The sequence below is a fragment of the Sus scrofa genome, chromosome 1 (assembly GCF_000003025.6).
Source record: "Sus scrofa isolate TJ Tabasco breed Duroc chromosome 1, Sscrofa11.1, whole genome shotgun sequence".
NCBI classification, from domain to species: domain Eukaryota; kingdom Metazoa; phylum Chordata; class Mammalia; order Artiodactyla; family Suidae; genus Sus; species Sus scrofa.
Window position 1 is genome coordinate 206,531,748 of NC_010443.5, and position 12,183 is coordinate 206,543,930.

General features: G+C 46.2%; 1 long non-coding RNA gene across 3 annotated transcripts in view; it reads right to left on the reverse strand.

Annotated features, from left to right (window-relative positions):
* The window catches only part of LOC110255488, a 46,390-nt gene that overhangs the window by 14,968 nt on the left and 19,239 nt on the right, over positions 1 to 12,183 (reverse strand). The gene's annotated exons all lie outside the window — the stretch shown is intronic.

The following is a 12,183-nucleotide window of genomic DNA, read 5'->3' on the forward strand; positions in this document are numbered from 1 at the left end:
GCCTTTCTAGGAAACTATTTCAAGTGCGTGGGTGTCTTGAAATAGGCAGGCTAACTTGCGCCCATTCCTTCTTTAATATGGAACAACTTGTACCCATTCTTTTTTAGCCGAAAGAAACTATCGCCAGCAGCAGCAATTATTCCAGCCTTCCTGCTTGGGTAGCTCAGATTCTCTGAAGTGGATTTTTCTTCCCGGAGTCTAGTTGTATTTGCACATTTTCTCTGAGCTTTCCTTTCAAGGGAGGCGGTGGGTGGGAGCTGGGAGAATCACCACGCCTGTCTTGTTTCCTCAGCTTCAATGTGAAGGCATTGCTGCTGCCACCCTCCTACTGATGATGGGACCATCTACTCAAACTCGTCCCCTCTTGTCGGAGAATCAGCTGGAAGGTCAGGTGGATGAAAAATGTGTTTGCCCAGCCTGGTAAAAGGTAAGGCTCCAGTGGCAAGAAAATGAAAGTAAACCTTACAGTGTGGGAGGCTTCAGATTGTTTTTTGACCTTTCTTTTCCTGGTCTATGCAACAGTGTTTACCTTTCACGCAGTTGGAGGATGGCTCAGTGTCTGCTTTTCCTGTTCATTGTACTCATTCCCCCTGGGCTGTGTGATTTGACACATGACAACAATCTAACAGCAGAGATCAAACTTCTCCTCAGACTCTTTGCAATGTGACAAGTAATGTGTATTGACACAGAAAAGTGCACTCTGGAAATATGAGTGCTTGGGCGGGCACCCGATCTCCTTGCATAGCTAGAGATAGCTTAAATCATAGGCTTCAGTTGCCCACAAAGATAAAGCCAAAATTTAAATAATGATAACCAGCTGGAAGCTGCAGTTCAATGAAATCTTTTCTCCTTTTTTTTTTTTTTTTTTTTTTTTTTTCTTTTTTCCTTCTTGGTACTATTATATCGAAAGCGGGGATTTGGTAGGAAAAACAATACTAGCAAGAGCAAAAGACCAAGGTGAAAGAAATTAAACTTAACCTCCTCAGGGAATATTGGAGCACATTCTGCTCAGTCCTCATTCTGCAAGTGTTTCCTAAGTACCTCCTTTGCATTAGGTACTGTGGTCAAGACCCCTGGCCTCAGGAATCTCAAGGTCAATACTGTGAAAACTGAAATGCAGGTGTACAGGATGATCAGTTCTGCTGATGACAAAGGCTTATGGGAGCCCAAGGAAAGGACATTTAGCTCACCTTGAGTGGTGGCAATGAGAGTTGTGTAATCCCAGAAGGACTTCCTAGAGAAGGAGTCATTTAAATTGAACCCCCAATGATAAGTAGGAGATAACTAGGTATATCAGGGAGGAGGGGCTGGGTTCCAGATAGAGAAAACATCAGTTCTTTCTCTCTTTCATTCTTTTTTTCTCCCCCCAACCCCCAAGGCCATACCTGCGGCATATGGAGGTTCCCAGGCTAGGGGTTGAATCAGAGCTGTAGCTGCCGGCCACAGCCTCAGCCACAATAGATCCAAGCCATGTCCACAACCTACACGGAAGTTCAAGGCAATGCCAGATCCTTAATCCACTAAGCAAGGCCAGGGATAGAACCTGCCTCCTCATGGATACTAGTCGGATTTGTTACCACCGAACCACAATGGGAATTCCTAAATAAGTATCATTCTGTCCCTTGATTAAAATATCTCCTCAGCTAATATTTTGTTGTACTGCAATCTCCTACGGAAGAGGAAGAGAATCAGGACAAGGCCATCCTCTCCCATGCTCATTGCTCGCAGCTCCTGGCCTGGCTGGAGACTGAATCGATTTCTCATTCCACGTATGTCCCACAGCAACAGGCCCAAAGGACATGGACGGGCATAGCCGTGCTGTTTCTTTCATCTCAAGTGAGGAAGAGCCCTTTTGGAGATCGGCCCCTCCTTAGTGGACGTCCTGTACCCATCATGGAGACTAGAAACAGCCTGAACATGGCACCCCAGCAGGTGCTGTTTCAGCCCCAGTTCTGACTCCATTTCCAGACCAGGCATGTGACTGTCACAGAAGCTATGGAGGCCATATCTATCAACACAAGAGGGAATGTTCAGAGGGAGGCCAGGGGGTCCATTTTGAACTTCTAGAGGATGAACTGAGACGGGTATTTTTTTTTTTCTTTTTGCCTGGGAACAGAGGTCAGAAAAATGAAACTCTGCAGGGCAAAGGGGTCACAACCCCAGTGTATTTAAACCACCTGTGCCCCCAGGCAGTCCTACATTGAGCAGTACTGAGGTCAGAGCCTCAGGTGTACTGGCAGAAACCCTTCTTGCAAAATGCTGTCTGTGAGAACCAGAGTAGAGCAAATAACCCCCCTAAGGCTGTGACAATCTTCCCTTGGCCTCCTTGCCCCAGGCTGATGGGGGCTGAAACAGCAGTTTGGATATGTAGCAGGCAGTTGGCAGGGAACCTTGGTGGGTGTGCTGGGAGCACTGAAACCCATAAAGGAAAAAATGGTCCAAACAGAGTAAAGGGGTTTTGTTGTCCTTGTTGCTTTTCCTCAGCAAACGAGCACTGACGTTCTCCCCCATAATAAGAAAGCCATTACTGCTGCGGGGACAATTTTTCTACCATGGACAAGTCAGTGAGGGCTCCTGACTGATTAGAGGAAGTAGCTACTGTTCACCATTTCTCAGACGGGAGAGCATAAAGAAGGAGATGCAGCCAAAATAAACAGATGGCTGGATCAGGTGGGGGATGCTGTCATGAGCAGACACACAGGTAGCTTGGGCCCCAGGCAACCACACAAAGCCATTAAGAGGAGCCAAAACTCAGCAAAGAGTTCTAGCACCCTGGGAAACAGCATGTGCTCTGCCCCAGGGGGGTCGCCTTGCAATTGTCACTGATCCAAAGGTAGTGAAGTTTGCATAGAGCAGGAGGGAACCAGCAAGCGAGCAATCCTGGACACCAGGGAGAACTGAGAAAAGATGGAGCTGAGAGTGAATGGCTAAATTCGCAAAGTCAGCAGAAACTCAGACCCCTCGAGTGCCTGGAAAGTTTGGCGGCAGATAGCATGGTGTGCCAACTGGCAGACCCAACTCAGAGCCACTGAGGCAATGCTGCAGACACTGACTGAACACCTTCCAGGTATCAGGCACTAAGACACGGTTCTGTCTTTGAGAACCTCGTGGTCTGGGAAGAGAAGTGTTTATAAACAGATAAATCACACCACAGTCTAATGGTTATGAATAGAGTTTTGAAGGATCACAATGGAGGGAGCTGTCATGGAAGGCTTCAGAGAGGAGGCAACATGGAAGCTGGGTAATGAAGACAAGTCAGGCATTTGTACCAGAAGTCTGTAACTGGGAGGTTATATTAATTAAAGCTCTGGTTGCAAAGCAAAGAAATCTAGTTAGACCAGCTGGAGTTGAGAGGAATTTTACTACAGAGCATGGCAGATAATCCTATAGAAAAATAAGAGGAAAGAAGTGCTATTGGACTATGTGAGGCCCAGAAGCCATGGACCAATGTCAGTTAATCAGAGGGGCACAAGGACTCTGATCTGGTCCCCTCCTCTGTCTTCCTCAGATTCTTCTCCTGTTTACTCATGTCCTTAAAATCTCATACCTTTGCCTCCTAAGTGGCTCTGGTTTGCTCGGCCATCAACTTCAGGGCCAATTCTTTATGACCTTACAAGTCAAGTAGCCATCATTTTAGGGGTACACCTGACTCAGTGTCTCAGGTCTTTCATTCCAGATTTCCATAACAGAGAATCCTATTGGCCCAGAGTAGGTCATTGACACCTGACTCATGAGTTGGCACCTGGATAACAGGTGGTTTACATAATATCATTCTTTTGAGGTGTGAGTCAGTGTGGATGGGGAGGTGATAACTAGTGTATTAACTATGGTGAACTTACTCATGTGAACACTCTGGAAATACAGGAAATCTGCCACAAACATCCAGAATGGACTATCGGCTCCTCCTCTTTGCTCCCCTTGCCCCCAGTGCAAACTTTTATCTTAACACCAAAAGTATAATGATTAAATTTTATCTTCACTTGGCTCTCTCCTTCACCAGAACTTAGATTCAAAAACAATGGTAAAAAAATGGAGTCATGTTTATTATTTTAATTCTGGAAGGTAGCATAGCATCTGGCACACATAAGTCTGAATAAATTTTGTGTTGTATGTTGTATTTGCCATCACCTTCATTTTCTATGTATTCATTCACTAAATCATGTTACCTGCAGCTGTATGAAAGACATACTCAGGATGATTTTTAAGCTGACAACTGGCAACAGAGATTATACTGGACTATGGCAGGTGTTAGGACTGGGTCCTACTTGTATCCAAAGTCCATATCTAGCAGTGGGGTCCTAAATGGTGACCACTACTAAGGAGCCACTTGCAGGAGACATCTTTCTACTGGATGATGGGATGGACAGACATATATTGCCTCAATGTCAAAAAGGCAGACGGGGTCTGAGTGTACCTAGCCCAGGCCACTTGGACTCTTATTTGAGCACCAGTAAAGGAGAGTTGGAGGTGAAAATGAAACACTCTGCCTCATTGAGAACTCTATAAGACCCAGGCAACACCATCTTGGCATCTGTGGCATAATGTGGGAGAGGAGAAATCTTCTATCCAAACATAGTATGACATTGAGATACTGAGAGCTGCAGTCTTGACCATGGCAGTGCAAGAGTCTGGCAGCAGCTAAGTGGTGATACCAATCACTGTGACAATGCCCAGCAGAGGTGGCAGCAGTGCCCAGCATGAGCAACAGTGCCCAGTGGACAGAAAGGCACCCCGAAGGTAGACATTGGCCAAGGAGCCCAGAGGGTACCATTCACACCTGACTGGTCTTGTTAGTGAGCCCCCAGGACTTACCCAACTACCTGGTCAAGTGCTTTGCAGAGTCTTGAAGTCCTGCCAGGAAGCATGGGGTACCATTCACTTTAAGGTCTTGTAGCCATAGGCAGTTTGATGTGGGGGAAACTTGAGTGGCGTGTCAGTTGGAGTACCTAGCTCTCTCTTGACCTGGAGCCCAGTGTCTGGGGGAACTTCTCATTCCCAGTAAGGCCCAGCAGGAATTAGGACCCTCTTAGCAGGACATGTGGGAAATCCAGAGGGAACAAAGGTTGTCAGCTCCTACCAAGAAAATCCAAGGGCACTGAGAGACTGGAAGGAAAAGCCGCCGAAGGAAGACTGTAATCAGAGAGAAATGAATAGAAACTGCCCAGAGAAAATGCATGCTCCCTAGCAACATGCTGCATAGAAAATAAGCCAAACAAATAGCTCTAAAAAGGATGTGGTAGTGGCAGGGGAAGTAATCAAAACTAGGAAAGCGAGAAAGTATGAAAAAAAAAAAAATCAAACGGCAACTCAGCTGGAGAAATTATAGTACAAAGTTAAGAAAGTGCAAAAACATGATAAGGAAAGCAAAGGTGAAGAATGAAAAGAAGATTGTGAGAGAGGCTGAGATAAATAATAAGTCATTTTTCTAGTACTGGAGGAACAAGAGGTCAGTACAAGAGCCAATAAGGCCTCTAAAAGCTGGCAGAGGTAATTTATTGACAGAACATGAAGACACTGCTAAAAAATATTAAGAGGCTTTTTTTTCCTTTCCCTTCCTTGCTTCTCTTTTCACAAAGGAAGATGGGGACATATGCCAGAACAGACATAAATTTCCCAGGAGTGGTAAAAAGACATATTGAAGGAAATCAGGATCGTGTCAGCACAGGTGATCGGGAAATTAGGACATCAGAAAAATTGCAGAAAGTCTAGAGCCAGGCCAGAGCCTCCTGGAATGAGGGGCCCAGAGGCCACTGAGGTCCAAGGCCAAGGAAGGGAGGGATGGGAGAGGGTCTGCAGCGTGCAAGAGCAGAGGGTCCACGACCAGGAGCTGGCGTGGGAAGCAGTCTCCAGCTCTGCCTCTGAGCTGAGCTTGTAGATGCTTTTTCATCTCTGAAATAGGGAAGAGAGTCCAGGTTTAATCCTGCTCTTTGTACTCCAAAGTCTTGGCAATGATCCCTGATGGGGTGCTTGTTGTTAAGAGTACTCAGTATGTCCCAATTTGGGGTTAAAATTCACTTTCCTTCCCATAAGACGACTCTGGAACAGAGGCTGAAAATCTAGGTTGGAATTATGATTCTGCCACAAACTGGCTGTGTGATTTTAGGCTAATTGGTTAACCTCATGAAGATCTAGGTATTTCATCTCTAAAATGAAGATAAGGAGTTCCCGTTGTGGTAGAGCAGAAACAAATCCGACTAGTAACCATGAGGGTGTGGGTTCAATCCCTGGCCTTGCTCAGTGGGTCCGGGATCTGATGTTGCCATGAGTTGTGGTGTAGGTCACAGACGAGGCTCAGATCCTGCATTGCTGTGGCTGTTGTGTAGGCTGGCAGCTGTAGCTCCAATTCCACCCCTAGCCCAGGAACCTCCATATGCCACAGATTTGGCCCTAAAAAGCAAAAACAAAACAAAACAAACAAACAAAAAAACAGAACTTCATCCACAGGACCTTGATACTCAAATGAAGTTATCTGCTCCTCCACTGATATAACGACAAAAAAAATACCAAGTGTTTTCAAATGTGCCAGGCACTCTTTTTGGCCCCAGAGAGGCAGGAGTCATAAGACAGGTCCCTGCCCTTGTGGGGCTGACAATCCAAAGAAATGGAAAAACCAATAAGAACATTTAAGAGGGCGATGGGAGCTTTAGCAGAAAATACACAGCTGTGTAAAGGCCTATTTACTGGAGTGGTCAAGGAGGATGGAACTGAGTTGAGATCTGAATTAAGAGAAGGGAAGATCCAGGATAGAACATTCCAGAAAGAGGGTGGCAAGTCTCAGCCCCAAAGTTAACGTATACATTGTACAGAATTGTCAAAGTGCTGGCCCCAAGCGGCATTATCCGAGCTTTGTCTGAGGCTGAGACTTTGCTTTTCTGCCTGATGCCTTAATCTGAGTAAATTGTAAGGAACTGTCAAATCAAGGGAGGCTTCTGCAAGACAAGCCTGGCGACAAAGAAGTACAAAGCATGCAACTTTATAGAAATACAAACTGGATTTTAAGAGGAGCAGGTAGGTCACATCCCTTTCTTCCTGAAGGTAGGACCTGCCTCCCCCATCACAGGGATTCTGAGGCTGTGGTCACTGCTCCTGGCTAGCCTCAAAGTCCCAAAGAACCCACTTCAGATGTGTTGCTTACCTTGGGCTGTCCAGATTCTGTGTAAAAATGCCCCAGTCCTGGAGTAGAAAAATGAAGCTGCGTGGATTTGCTTCCTCGTTCAAAAGCACTGGCTCTATTTGAAATTTATTCCATATATTCCCAAACTAAGCATTGTGATTGGGTCATGGAACAATTAAAGAGGAAAAATTTCATTCTCATGTTTCCAAACATACAGTTGCATGTTCACAAAACCAGTCAAACTCTTAGTCTGGAAAAATGAACTGAATATTGAGAGTGGAAACTAAGTGGAACCAGAAATTTCTAATACTTTGTCTTAACAAAAGAGACCAATGAGACAGAAGTCAAATTTCATTTCACAAATGGTCCTAGAGAGACTGCCAGTTTTAAGACATCACCAAAATAAATACAACCTGGTCATTGTCCTTCATAAACTCATGGACTTTACTATGAATCACCTTCTTTCAAAATATAGTATCCACTGGATCAGGGAATAAAGGCTTTATGGTGATTTTTACCAAGAAATAAACCAGAAGCAGTCATACTTCATGTAGGAACACCAGACATTCACAGATGAACATTTCTTCTTTCCTTCTTTCTTTCTTTTTGTCTTTTTAGGGCTGTACCCATGGCATATGGAAGTTCTAGGCTAGGGGTCAAATCGGAGCTGTAGCTGCTGGCCTACACCACAGCCACAGCAATGCCAGATCTGAGCTGTGACTTATACCATAGCTCACAGCAATGCTGGGTCCTTAACCCACTGAACCTGCATCCTCATGGATACTAGTTGGGTTTGTTACTGCTGAGTCATGATGGGAACTCCCTGAACATTTTTTCAATAAATCAACTTTCAGATGTTTGTCAGAATGTACAGGATGAGTCTTAGATGGGGCCAGTTAGCCTTAGATTGGGCAGGAAGAAAGCTTTGTCCTCAAAGCCTAGTCCATCTGCTCACTAGCTATGTGATCTTGGGTAAATATTTAGATTCTCAGTTTTCCCCTCTATAATATGGGGCTAATAATACCTTGTGACTTTCTGTGAGGATAAAATGACATCATGCATGTAAACTGAGAGCTTGGCTATTACAGGTGCAGCAAGTCCTTTCAATTGGAGAAAATAAAATATAGATATATATAGAGAGAGCGAGAGAGCACGAGAGAATAGATATATAGATGTGATTAAATGTTTACAATTTATCTATATCTTCCTTTTTTTTTTTTTTTTTTTGTCTTTTTTGCCTTTTCTAGGGCCACTCCTGTGGCATATGGAGGTTCCCAGGCTAGGGATCTAATCGGAGCCATAGCCGCTGGCCTACACCACAGCCACAGCAACTTGGGATCTGAGCCTTGTCTGCAACCTACACCACAGGTCATGGCAACACTGGATCCTTAACCCACTGAGCAAGGCCAGGGATCAAACCTGCAACCTCATGGTTCCTAGTTGGATTCGTTAGCCACTGCGCCACGACGGGAATTCCTATGTCTTCCTTTTTAAGAAGGGGATAATACCAGTGTAGCATTTAGAATGGATACCTACCATCTGTTTCCTGTTTCCCTCTCAAGAGAGAACAGCTCCTTGTTTTACATCACAATCTTCTGATTTCCCAGGTCACACAGGAAGATCACAGTGACAGAACAGCACTGCCCTACTTATATTTCAGGAGATACCCTTCTGTAAATCCTCCTCACTTTGTTCTGGAGTTTCTAATTATAGTCATGATGGAGTTTATTGAGTGTCTGCTATGTACTAATGAGGATAAAGAGGTGAAAGGCCCTATATAGCCCCTGGCTCCACAGAACTTGGGCTTGAGTTGCTGAGTCATGTGATCACCCATATGCATGCTTGTGATCACTGGACTGCAACATGTTGCAACCATGATGGATATTAAGGAGAATAGGGCACGGTGCTGCAAGAACCAGAAATAGGGAATTTGTCCTAGGCAGGGAGATTGAGTTACACTGAGAAAGATGCTTGAGCAGAGTGGAAGGCTGGACAGATTCCACAAGGTGAAGAGGGGAAGGAAGCATGGTTTGGGTAGATAGAAAAAAAGAGGTCCATGCCAGTGGCTGGAGTGAAGTGAGAGGGAGGGGCCTAGTGGCCCCCTAAGGAGTTTTGTACTTAATAGCAGTGAAAGTCCACTGAAGAGTTTTGTGTGGGGAAATGACCTGGTTAGATCAGTGTTTTGGAATAACCACTAATCTTAGAAACTGGAAGGGAGGTATGCAAACCTACGAGAGGATATTGCAGGTATTCTGAAAAGAGTGGCTTAGACAGGGTGGTGGTGGAAGTTGATGGGGAGAGTTTTATAGATTTTGGGTGCATGTAGGAGATGACATCAACAGGAGCTGGAAGATGGCTTGTATGGAGTGGGGGTTGGGTGGGGGTGGGGCAGAGGGGACTATCAGTTGAAAGAGAAGGAAGAATCTGGGAGACTCCTACGATGCTACCTTGTGAAGTGGATGGGGGTTGGGTAAGAAGGGAGGATTCAGGAACTGGGGGACTGGAAGGCACTTGGGCTCGGGGATGTGGGAAGACCATGAATTCTATTTGGGGTCTGTTGACCTTGAGATCACCACTGAGAAGTACAAGAGATGTCAAGGAGAGATTTAGATCCATGTCTGGAGATTTGGATCTGAGTCTGGCTGGAGGTAAAGTGAAACCATTAGCAGTATTTTTGAAGAAGTTCCCAAAAACAGATCCTGGGATGTGGGGTTGTGTGCAAATTACTTGATAAGGCTGTATCCCCTGGGAGCCTATAAAGCGAACCGGGGGAAGCTAAGATAGGGTGTGATTTTGGGCAAACCACTGCAGAGGGGAGCGTCAGCCTGACCCCCAAGGGGAAGTCTGGATAATCAGTTACACTCACGGCTTCCCCACCCAACACGAAGGAACCCATGCAACAAGGAAAGGTTTTCCAATGCTCCACACCCCAAGCGTGTTTGCCTCTTTGCCGTGCAGTCCAGCCTGAGGGCAGCCCTCCTCCTCGTCCTTAGGACTGTCAGGCACAGAACCCTCAAAAGGGATCCAAAGACACTGTCACTACCCATTACCGGGTGAACAGGATGCCTGGGGATTGAGAGTGAGAAGAGAGGAGGGTCAGGGCCGGTGCTGAGGAACTTCAATGTCACAGACTCATCAGAAGAGAAGTTTATGAAGGAGACTGAGAAGGGTTGCTGTTTCACACCCACTCTACAAAGAAGGAGGCATTATGACCCCCACTCGAGAGAGGAGAAAACCAAGGCTTGGGGAGGCAAAGTAACCATCTGGTTAGTGCCAGAGTTAGGACTTGAGCACAGGTTTCTTTACCCTAAGCTCTTTCAAATGCAACAAGGGAAGATTTTCCAGTGCTCAAGGGCCTCAAGAGTCAAGGGAGCTGGTCTTCCTTTGAAGATGCTTATAGATGCTCCTGGTTGAACAGTTGCCTCGCTGGACTTGGACTCTGAGAACCAAGGAGGACCAGGAGGGGGAGGGGGAGGGAGGAAGGGGGAAGTAAGGGAGAGAAGGGAGGAGGGGAGAGGGAAGGAAGGGAAACTCCTTTTTTCGGCGAACCCAAGAATCCTCCACTTTGGAGATTATGTCATCAACAAGATCCTGATCTGGCCTGTGTGAGGTGAGGAGTGGTGGTGGGGAGGTTTGAACGTTCAGCCCCAGGCCTCCACCTTGCACAGCTAGCAGCCTGGCCTGTGGTGGAGGGCGGGGCATGCCTGGTGCTACCCCCATCCGCACGTGCACTCTGGAGGGAGGTGATTGTGGAGAAGGCTCAGGGGCAAACAGTGAAAGGCTGGGCTGCCCAGAGCTCTGCTCAGTGCACCAAGGTTCTGCGTTTACTTTCTGACTTGGGGGAGAAGCTGCTGACAGTTGTCTATTCAGCAGGCTTGCCAGATGTTTGCTGACCCCAGGTTCTTTCTCCCCCGAGGCATCCCCACCGCCTGAGATCAGCCTGGGTGTGCTAGTTCCCAGGCTTCCCCAGGCCTCAGGGATCGCGTCTGGGGGTGGGGTGGGCTCTGGGCTGGGACGCAGGGACCCTGCCTGCGAGACACAGAGCGTGACCCTCTGTTTGCCCAAGTCTCTGGAATGAGGAGCAGTGAGGAAAACTGGAAGTAATAATCCCTGCCCCCTGAATTGCCTGGGATTAATTAGGAGACTGATAATGTACAGCGTGTGCCTAGGATGAAAATGAGTTAGAGTCTCTTCATTAATATAGCTGGATGGATGATTAGTTTATAGAAAACAAGGGCACTTCTCACTAAGCCAGAGGTCATCAGATGTGTCCTGGGGTGACATAAGAGGATAGCCTGTAGGTGTCTTCACCAGGAATTCCCACTGCTTTAAGGGAGGGCGAGAGCTGGCAAATCAAAGCTGTTTTGCTCAGTTTAGTAAATAAAATGCAAAGACCCAGCACGAGGCTAGTGTTGATTCTTTCCCTTAAAGAAAATATTTTCCATAAAACTGGACGCAGACATTAAAAGTAAAAAGGGGGTGGGGAAGAAGAAACCCAAAACCGATGTAAATTGGAAGCAAACTAGTGTTCATTTCCTGTGGAGCAATTTTATATTTTTTAATGGAGTTACTGTGGCTTTTTATTTCTGTATAAGGTGAAGAGTCAAAGCATGAGGATTTAAGGCTTCCAAGTGTGTGTCATTATATGAACAGACCCTTAAATTTGCCAGCGCGCCCCAGGCACTGCTCCTGCATAGCTAATGTCTCCTGCCAGGGCCAGGGCTGAGAGCCCTTTGACTCCTCTGGAAGTTATGCAGGAATAAGGGGAGTGTCAGGAATGCAGGATTAGGCCCCATAATTGAGGCTGTCATTAGCTAAAGAGGCAGGCGGGTTTGTGAGCCTGTCCAAGTTTGCATTTCTTATGGCATGAAGCTATGGTTCCTTTGGTATAAAGGGGGCGTGGGGGGTGTTCTCTAAGTCAACAACGTTTTCTTCTCTTTCCCTCTCTCTCTCCCTCTCTCTCTAAGTTGGCTGGTTCTGTAACTTTCATTATGCTCTTCTTAATAGATCCCAGAAATGCTGAAATAGTCCTTCAGAGGAAGCATTCACTTGAAACAACAAAAGATTAG